The sequence below is a fragment of the Petaurus breviceps genome, unplaced genomic scaffold (assembly GCF_028583685.1).
Source record: "Petaurus breviceps papuanus isolate PSGF00001 unplaced genomic scaffold, PetGlider_PUasm1.0 90849, whole genome shotgun sequence".
Classification (NCBI taxonomy): Eukaryota; Metazoa; Chordata; class Mammalia; order Diprotodontia; family Petauridae; genus Petaurus; species Petaurus breviceps.
Window position 1 is genome coordinate 311411 of NW_027187361.1, and position 10389 is coordinate 321799.

The window sequence follows — 10389 nt, forward strand, 5'->3', positions numbered from 1 at the left end:
ACCCCCCTTTTGTAACCCTTCCCCCCTCCTACTTCCTGTAGGATATTGTTATACTTAATGAGGTATGCTATTTTTTCTTCGAATCAAGAATGACAGGAACAGATCTCATTCGAAGCTCCTCTCCCTCCCCTCTTTCCCTCTAAAATGATGTGTGTTCTCCTTGTTTACCTTTCTAAGTCACTGTTGCTTCTCATAATTGGAGGTTGAATTTTCCATTGAGTTCTGGCTTTTTTATCAAGAAGGTCTGGAACTCTGTTATATCATTGAATGACCATCTCTTTGCCTGGAAGAATATGCTCAGTCTCGCTGGGTATGTGATCCTTGGTTGTAATCCGAGCTGTTTTGCCTTCCTGAAAATTGTATTCCACTGCCTCCGATCTTTCAGTGCGGAGGCTGACAAATCCTGTGCAATCCTCACTGTGGACCCTCGATATCTGAATTGTTTGTTTCTGGCCGCTTGAAGTATTTTCTCTTTTATCTGGTAGTTCTGGAGTTTGGCCACAACATTTCGAGGATTTTTCAGTTTGGGATCTCTTACAGCAGGTGTCCGGTGGATTCTGTCGATTTCTATTTTCCCCTCAGGTTCAAGTATCTCAGGGCAGTTTTCCTTAACGAGCTCTTGGAGAATGTTGTCCAGGCTCATTTTTTCATCATAATTTTCTGGTAGGCCTATGATTCTCAGATTATCTCTCCTGGATCTGTTTTCCAGGTCAGTTATTTTTTCTTTGCGGTATTTTACCTCTTTTTCTAATTTTTCATTTTTGTTGTTTTGCTTGGCTACTTCTTGGTTCCTCATAGAGTTATTTGTTTCCATTTGTTTAATTCTGGTTTTTAGCAAATCATTTTCCTTGGTTAATTTTTGAAGCTCCTTTTCCATATCATACACTTTTCTTTTTAGAGAGATGTTTTCCTCATTATAATGCTTTTCGAATTCTGCTATTTTTGTTTTGAGAGAATTATTCATTTTCTCTTCTATCTCTCTCATTTTGCTTTCAAAGTTCCTTTTGATCTCATCTAGGAGAGCCTTCTGTGCTTGGGATCCATTCCCTGTAGAAGTTTCAGCTGTGGGTGTGAAGTCCACATTGTCTCCCTCTGAGGTTGGTTCCTCCCTCTGAGGATAGTAGGACTCTAGAGTCTTTGTCTTTGTAGTCTGCTTTCTACCCATTTTGAGGCAGGGTCCTAACCATGCCCTTCCTCTAGGATCCCAAGCCTTTACTGTAGAGGGTTTTGCCCTGGACAATAGTTACTATATTTTCAGGGTCAGAGGGGGGGTTTGGAGCAAGTGGGGTTCACTCTGTCATCCTCGTCTTTGGAGGTCCTGAAAGGGGCTTTTAAAAAAAAGATTTCTGTGCTATGATGTGGTAGCCCCAGGAGTGTTTGCTGTCCAGTATAGGGGCCTCTGTCTTTGCTTCTTACCTTGCTCTTTCCAGTCCCAGCCCTTTGGTGATAGGCCTGGTAGTGGACCTTGTGGTTGGTGGGAAGACTTGCCCTCAGAGTTGATCAGGCCCCTTCCTGGCCTTCGTCTGCCACCGCGCCTTCCCGGCTCGCGTCAGCCAGCCGCAGTGCCGCCGCTGCCGCGCCTACCCGGCCTGCGACCACCACATCACCCCCTCCCCAATCCCTCTTAAGTTCAATGCCTCTCTTCTTCTAATTATTTCCTAGTTATTCTGAATATAGCTTGCTTTATATATCTTTGTTGGCATATTGCCTTCCCCCTTAAATTATAAATTCCTTGAAGATACCTCAAGGATCTCAAAACTGTCTTTACTGATGAGGTACAGGCTTTGGGAATCCCCTTGAACTCTGATTAAATCATCTCATTTGATGAGGCATTTGCATGAGGCCATAAGCTTTACATTGTGGCTGGGCCCAAACCTCTGTTACCAGCCTAGCCCTCCACTGTCCATCTACTTCCCACCCTTGAACCTATCAAAATATCAATCTACCCTTGAACTGGCCTAGCCCACCATTGTCTGCAGTCTCCAGGTAGCCTCCAGCAACTTCCCACTCTTAGTTACTCATTGACCTCATCTGACTCCTCCTGAAGACCCTCCTCAAACTCCTCCCTAGATCACCCCTAGATTCCTCCTCCAGCCCTTCTGTATATAAGACCCCATCTTGTCTCCATGTGGTATGAGAGCCATAGAATTTTCTAGCACAAACTTACTCTGTGCCAATACAATCAAACTTTTGTTTTTTTGCTTTTTGGAGTGTAATTGGGGTTAAGTGACTTGCCCAAGGTCACACATACAAGCGAACTTTTAATAAACTTTGCTTTCCTTTGGCTGAGAAGACTTGAATCGAATTCATTCGTCAGGACCCGGCGTATTGGTGTTTTGGAGTCTCATGCACCCCTAACCCCTATACTCAATCATTTTATGATGACCTCTTTGTTTACCTCTTTTTGTATCCCTACTGCTGAGCAGAGTACCTGACATTAGGCACTTAAAAAATGTTGATTGAATGACATTTTCATGCCAGTTTTTATTTAAGGTGCTATGTACAGCATACATATCTTTATATATTTTATATAAATATATTATATATTATATTATTTATATGTAAATATATAATATAAATTTCTGTGTGTGTATCACGTCATTAAGTAATCACCAACTATCATGTCTAACTTTTGGAAGATTTTATTCAAGCCCTTAACTTCCTTCTTTTTTTACTTTTTTTTAAAGGTCTCTAGGACTGAGAAGGGAACATTATGATCTCCAATTATTATAGTTTTGCTGTTTATTTCTCCCTGTAATTTGATTCACTTTTCCTTTAAGTTTGTTGCTGCTGAGTCATTTTTCAGTCATGTTCAATTCTTTATGACTCCTTTTGGGATTTCCTTGGCAAAGATACTAGAACTAAAGTGGTTTGCCATTTCCTTCTCCAGCTTATTTTTCAGATGAAGAAATAGAGGCAAGCAGGATTAAGTGACTTGCTCAGTGTTTGAGGCCAGAGTTAAACTCATGAAAATGAACTTTGCTGATTCCAAGTTCAGTGTCCTATCCACTGTTCTGCCTTGATGCCCTTTCCTTTAAGTACTTAATCGCCACTAAGGTGATACCATCAGAAGTTAGTATGAAACACCTCCCCAAAAATCTGAGATACATTCTACATTCAGAGTCAAGGAGAGAACTTGGAGAGCACATATGGCAAAGGTGTAAAGGTGTAATTCACAGTTCATGGCTGCTAGGAGTTCTTTTCTCTCATTTGTGGAGTTTCACTTAAAGCCTTTAGCCTTGTTTTGTTGGGGGGGGGAAGACCTTGTAGATACACTTTGTTGTTAGTTTTGAGTTGTTTCACTTTTTTCAGACTCTTTGTGGCCCCATTTGGGGTTTTCTTGAAAGATACTGGAGTGGTCTGCTATTTCCTCCATCAGCTAGTCTTAGAGATGAAGAATTGAGGCAAACAGAGTTAAGTGACTTACTCAGGGTCACATAGCTAGTAAGTATCTGAGGCTGCATTTGAGCTCAAGTCTTCCTGACTCCAGGCCAAACAGTCCACTGCACCATCTAGAAGCACCATAGACACTACTGAAGAGGTTACCCACTAAGAGGGTTAGGGTTGCTCTGGAGACCCCAAAATACCAACACACCTGTTGAACCTGTTGAACATTCCTGCTGAAATGAATTTGACTCAAGTCTTCTCAGCCAAAGAAAAGTAAAGCTTATTAAAAGTTCGCTTATATTGGACACAGAGTAAGTCTGTGCTAGGTCATTCTACGGAGATCTCCCCATTCTAAGGCATTCTCACAAACATGAAGACAGGATGGGGTGTTATATGCAGAAGGTTCTGGGAGGAATCTAGGGGTGGTCTAGGGGAGGAGTTTGGGGAGGGTCTTCAGGAGGAGTTAATGATGTCAAAGAGTGATTAAAGGTGGGAAGTCATGGAGGCCACCTGGAGACCACAAACAATGTTCTAGGGTGGGAAGTCTAGTAAGTCTAGTAACAGAGGGTGGGAAGTCTAGTAACAGACTTGCCTCATGCAAATGCCTCATCGAATGGGATTATTTAATCAAGAATCCAAGGGAAGTTCCCAGAGCCTGTACCTCAAGGACTCAAGGAGAGCTCAGGGGGGCTCCCAGAGCCCTTACCTCATCCCTACCATCCTCTGATTTGTTCTATTTAGGATACTGATGGGAAGATAGGAAGTTCACCATCCTATGAACCCTTCTAAACCAGAAGATGCTTTTCCAGTCAAAGGAGATAGGAGGAAACCTAGACAGGACTGAGATATTTTCTCCCCTCCCCCAACCCAGTTAGTTTCTTTTGGGGGCTTGGTCAGAAATCTGTACTCACTTCCATTTCCAGAATTCCTCCCATCTAGACTTGGCAGTTAGTGCTTGTATACAGCACTAGAGGGTGGAAGGAACCCCCTAGCCAGTTAGTAGAGGCATCTTTTCTGGCATCATTTTCCTTTGTCAAATAGTTTTCAAAGACTTTTCTCACTTAGTCTTAAGAGTGATGATTGATTGAATGAAAGAAATGTGTTTTCATCTTGTTAAGATATCTAGGGTAAAATGGAGTGCAGTAGTTTTGACCCTCCCATACAACATTCAAAGTTTTCTTCTGTTTAGCACAATAATAGCCTCAGTTCTTGAACTGAGACATTTGGCCAGGGCCAGGCACTGTTCTCCTGACATTTTTTTCCTGGGTTATTTGTGAGACAGCTGGGCTCCTCGAGATCCTCTTCTGACATATCACGACCTTAAGTGGAAGTGTCCTAGTAATATACTTTTTATTTAATTACTACTAGCTGATTTATTTTATTCCACATACCAATTTTTTAAAAAGCATTTTTACCTTTCTAAGACATATTTACATTTTCTCTATTTAAAAATAATTTTCTTCAGTTTTCTAAATTTTTAACATAATTTTATAAATTTGCCACTTCTAAAAAAAAGAAAAAGAGAAATTTCTCCAAGTGTGATGGCACAGTCCTATAATCTCTGCTATTGGGAAATTGAGGCTTTTGGATCAATAAAGTTCAGGAGTTCTGAGCTGCAATGGGCTAAGATGATTGGGTGTCTATACTTGGTTTGGCACCTATATATAGTGAGCTCTTAGAACCAGGAGACCACCAGGTAGCCTAAAGAGGGTCAAACTGGCCCAAGTCAAAAACAGAGCAGGTTTTTTGGGAGTGGGATTGGTGAGTTAGGGATACTCAATCTCTCTCTCTCTCTCTTTCTCTCTCTCACTTTCCAAATTAATATCACCTGCAATTTTTACTTAAAAGATTTTTGTTCCTTTAACACTCACAACAGCGTTAATTATGGTTAGACATTTCTCTCCACTTTTAGGATGATTTTGGGGATAGGAGGGAAGTGTTAGAACTCTGAGGCAAACTCCCAGTTTAGAACCTCCTACCACCTTCAATGAAGTTCAGTATCTTGTCGGTAACTTACATAATGTCTTGCTTAGAAACTCTGAGAGATTAATTAACTTGCCTAAGATCACACAGTATGTGTCAGAGGAAAACCTGAATTTGAGTCTTCATGACAACCAGGCCATTCCTCTAGCCATTAGGCAAAACATTCTTATTCTTTTTTGCAGCCTGGCAAATCATTAGACTTCTTCTAAGAATAATGGTGTGGTTCTTCTTTTATTTATTTTTTTTTTTAGGAAATTCATAATTTTAAAAATGCCAAATTTCATTAGAGGATAGCAAAAATTGATGCAATTATTCCCCATCTGAGCTGAGAAAACCTTTGAAATATTTCTAAATTAATAAATGTTTAAATTAGGCTGTCTACATACAAAGAACTGCTAAATGGAGGTATGTATAGAATAATTTTACATTTGTATATGCGTATACACCCACACACATATATGCCTATTTGTGTATAATAGTAGCTATCTCTAGGGTGAGGAGGGGACAGGGAGGTGAGAAGAAAAAAAGAAAAAAGAAATTTATATGCGGCTAAATATAAATTAAATACAACTAAATATACAACTTTGCTATATATTTAGAAGGAATAACAGGTTGTACATGGTGGATTTGCAGTTTCATATTCAATCATCTTTTTTTTATTGTACTATGTGATGGCAATGCTTGTTATATTCCGTAAACTAAAAATTAAAAGAAAAAGAAAAAAATAAAGTGGCTAGTCTGAGAGGGGGGGAAAAAGAACCCCTGTACCAGGTTACAATGTTTCTCAGAATATTAGCAACCTTAGGATATGTAAAGCATATCAATTTAAAAACACAATCTTTATGTTTTTGTCATGTTTCCACGTGCCCCAAAATCCAAATTGTTTAGCTGTTGATTTTTTGATGAATGATCTTAAGATTTCAATATGGAAACCAGAGAATGAGGAAGGGTGGGATAAAGGAATGACCTGCTACTGACCCTTACTCCAATCATGAACTGAGGATCCAGGGTCAGGGAAAATAAGGAAGTAGCTGTCAAAGGACAATGACTCAGTCTGCTGCTGAATCAGGGCTTCATAAGAAGCATCTGAAATTCTCCATGGATGACCCATTCTAACCCCCTTTATTAGAGCAGGCAAGTAGGCAAGTTCTGCTGCGCATTTAAACCAAACCTAGTATGTTAGCCTTTGAAGAAGTCAAAGGGAAGATGAATTCAATAAACCCAAGGGAAAAAAAAAAAACTGGCAGGGAATGTCGAGAGCAATGAAATTGGATTTTATGCTTTCAGAAAAGAATGAAGAAATCAAGTTTTGGAAAGCGGTTTCATTTGGTCATGGTAATGATTTTCATGATTTTTGCAAGTGCATAATTGCAGCCTAGTTTCAGACTTTTGGGGATTTTGTTTCTAAGATCTGCAACCTGAATAGCTTAGGTTTACAAACTTTTGCCAGGCCCTAATTCTTTGGGAGTTGTGACAGGATTTGTAGCCCATTGTATCATTAAAGCATCCCACTTCCTCTCTGGAAATGGACTATCTTTCTGGTTTTCAGTGACTAATCCAACAGGATATCCAGTCCACTGTATTGGTGAAAGGAGAGGAGCACGGCCTATGAATATCAGGCCCTTGATTAAAATTGCAGAACAGGTGAAATTGCCTTGGTGAAGATATTAAAAAGTGAACATGGAATGGACTGAATTAAATTATTTAGGAAGTGGAGCTTGCTGTTCTACAAATAATTTTTCTGACCCTTAAAATTGGTTGGAAGTAGTATGCTGAAAGCATACTAAGGGGGAGAAAGCTAATATTTTTTTCTCTCTACCACCTCTGTTGGAGGATTGTCATTTATTATGTTTCCACAGATCAATATACTGGGAAAGAAAAGTCCCAATGTTTAAAATATCAACTTGTACTGCATAATAGAATTGACTCTGGGCAAATCATTTAACCTGCTTGCCTCAGTTTCCACATCTGTAAAATGAACTGGAAAAGGAAATGGCAAACCACTCCAGCATCTTTATCCAAGAAAACCTCAAAAGGGGTCACGAAGAGTCTGAAAAGACTGAAATAACTTGAACTACAACAAGCAAAGATGTGTAGAACTGGATGGGACTTTAGAGATGATTTTATTCAAATTCTTATTTTACAGATTGGGAAAGTGAGGCCCAGAGAGATTAAGTGACTTAACTAAGGTCACACAGTGGCAGAGGGTTTGTTAGTGATAATAAATACAGTTCTAACTACTTCTAGAGGGCTGTTTCTAATTTATCTTTCTTTACATACATTTAAGAATATTTTCATTGACAGCTTTTGTTTTTTACATCATATTATTTTCCAATTCTATTCCTCCTCTACTCTACAGAATGAGCCATGTCTTGAAGTAAAAATTTTAAAAGAAAGAGAAAAAAGAGCAGAAAAAATCTGGTCAACAAAAAACAACCAACACCCCCCCCCCCCAATCTAACTATATTCAGTATTTCACACCCATACATAGGCCCTCGACCTCTACAGAAAAGGAAGAAGGTGAATTTTGTCACCCCTTTTATGGGCTCAGTCTTCACCATTATAATTACATAGCATTCAGGTTTGTTTCAGAGCATTTAGTATTTCACATTGAATTCTGAAATGGATCTGTGATGTCATTAATTCAGGAATTTGCTCTAAAGATGCATATTCAATCCATCTATGTCTGCCCATTCCGTGCCAGTCTCATTCATGTTATCCCAAGGAGAAATCTATTGCAATTCAAATTTGAAATTTTAATTTTAAAGTCATTAAAAATTCAAAAAGTGAAAAAAAAAAACAAAACAAAAAAGAAAAAAATTCAAAAAGTGAATCCTCTTGGAAACACAATCAGGGTAACCCAGGATCTGGCAGCTTCTACACTGAGGGATTGAAGGGCTTGGAATATGATATTCCAGAGGTCAAAGGAGCTGGGATTAAAACCAAGGATCACCTACCCAGCAAAACTGAGTATAATGCTACACGGAAATATATGGTCGTTCAATGAAATAGAGGATTTTCAAGCATTCTTGATGAAAAAACCAGAGCTGGACAGAAAATGTTACTTTCAAATACAAAAATCCAGAGAAGCATGAGATGGTAAACAGGAAAAAGAAATCATAAGGAATTATTAAAGCTGAACTATTTAAATTCCTACATGGAAAAATGATAATGGTAATTCATAAAAGGTTTCTCAGTATGAAGATAGTTGAAGGGAATATATATGTATGTATGTGTATACATACATGTGTATGTATGTATAGGAGGATGTATGTATATACAAATATATATGTGAGTGTGGGCATTTGTATGTTCATGTATTCATAGACAGAGGGCACAAGATGAGTCGAATATGAAGGAATGATATCTAAAAAATAAAATTAAGAGGTGGAAGAGAAATTTATTGGAAGAAGGAGAAAGGGAGCAATAGATTAGGGTAAATTATCTCATATAAAAGAGGCAAGAGAAAACTGTTACAATGGAGGGGAAGAGCAGGAAGGTGAAAGGGAATGGGACAACCTGATTCTCATTGAATTTGGCCTAAGGATAGAATAACATAGAACTCAATAGGGCATCTTACCCTACAGGAAAATAGGAGGATAGGGGATAAGAGTGGGGAGGATAGAGGGGAGGGCAGATTGGGGGAGAGGGTAGTTAGAAGCAAACATTTTTGAAAAGGGATAGGGTAAAAGGAGAAAATAGATTAAGTGGGGGACGGGATAGGATAGAGGGAAATATAGTTAGTCTTTCACAATATAACTACTATGGAAATGATGTAGGTAACTACACATGTACAATCTATATTGAATTGCTTATCTTCCCAGTGGAGGTGGGCAAGGAGGGAAGAAGGGAAAAAAATCTGTAACTCAAAAGTTTTAAAAGCAAATGTTTAAAAATTTGTTGGTTTTTTTTTTTTACATGCAACTGGAACATAAGATATACAGGTACTAGGGTATAGAAACCTATCTTGCCCTACTAGAAAGTTAGGGGGGGTGAAGGGGCAGGATATAAGAGAGAACAGATTGGCGAAAGGGGTATTCAGTAGGTTTGCTATTTTGGGGTGGGAGATAGGGGAAAGATGGGGAGAGAAAAAATTATAACTCAAAATCTTGTGGAAATGAATGTTAAAAACTAAAAATAAATAAATTTTAAAAAAGAAAAGGAAAAAGGAAAAAAAGTGAATCTCCTGAAATGTAGGAACATTGTCCAGAAAAATACATTCATTGTTCCATGTTGAAAATAGCTGGTGTCCAATTTGGACAGTGTTTCTTGAAAATCACTTTTGAGTTTGACTTTATAGAGAGGCCTTAGTTGGAGGCTGTGAAGGTTAAAAGCCCTCTCCTGATAGGAAATTGATCTCTAGGCTGGAGGTTAAAGAAAAATGGCAGCCATTTTTTACTTGATGGTCAATCATAGCTTATGAACCATGGCAAAGTGGCTTAACTAAACCCAAAGCGGACGAGTAATTGGTATATTTCATTCATCTTTACTAGAACTTAATTTTTGTCCAGACCTGTGATTTCATCACTCTAGGGACTTCCCAGTAAAAAAAACTCCCTCAATCAATACAGATCAGCAACAAAACTGACTTTTGTATTTAAAAGAGTACTGCAGGGGGTACTGAGAGGTTAATGCCCTGCCCTCGGCCACAGTTAGCATGTGGCAAAAGCAGGACTGGAAACACCCAGTTCTTCCTGATTGTGAGGTCCCTCTTAATCCATCACAGCACTATGGCTCTCTTGTTAGATCCTATAGAGATGAAGGAAGGCTAGAGGCTGAGTTTCTTTTTTTTTAACTAAGCTTTAGGAATAGACCTTGGTGAATGAATTCAAAGCTTGGTTTGCCTTAATGAGACTGAAAAGCTCTATCTACCCATTTACTACTTCTATGATTGCTTTCTATCAGGAATTTTGCTAGCAGCCCTTAATAGCATCTTTTTAGAAATGTTCAGAAGGGAGAAGTTTCACGTGACTGGAGACCATCTCCGTTAGAAGTTGTTTCTGAGAGAGAAGAAAGCTC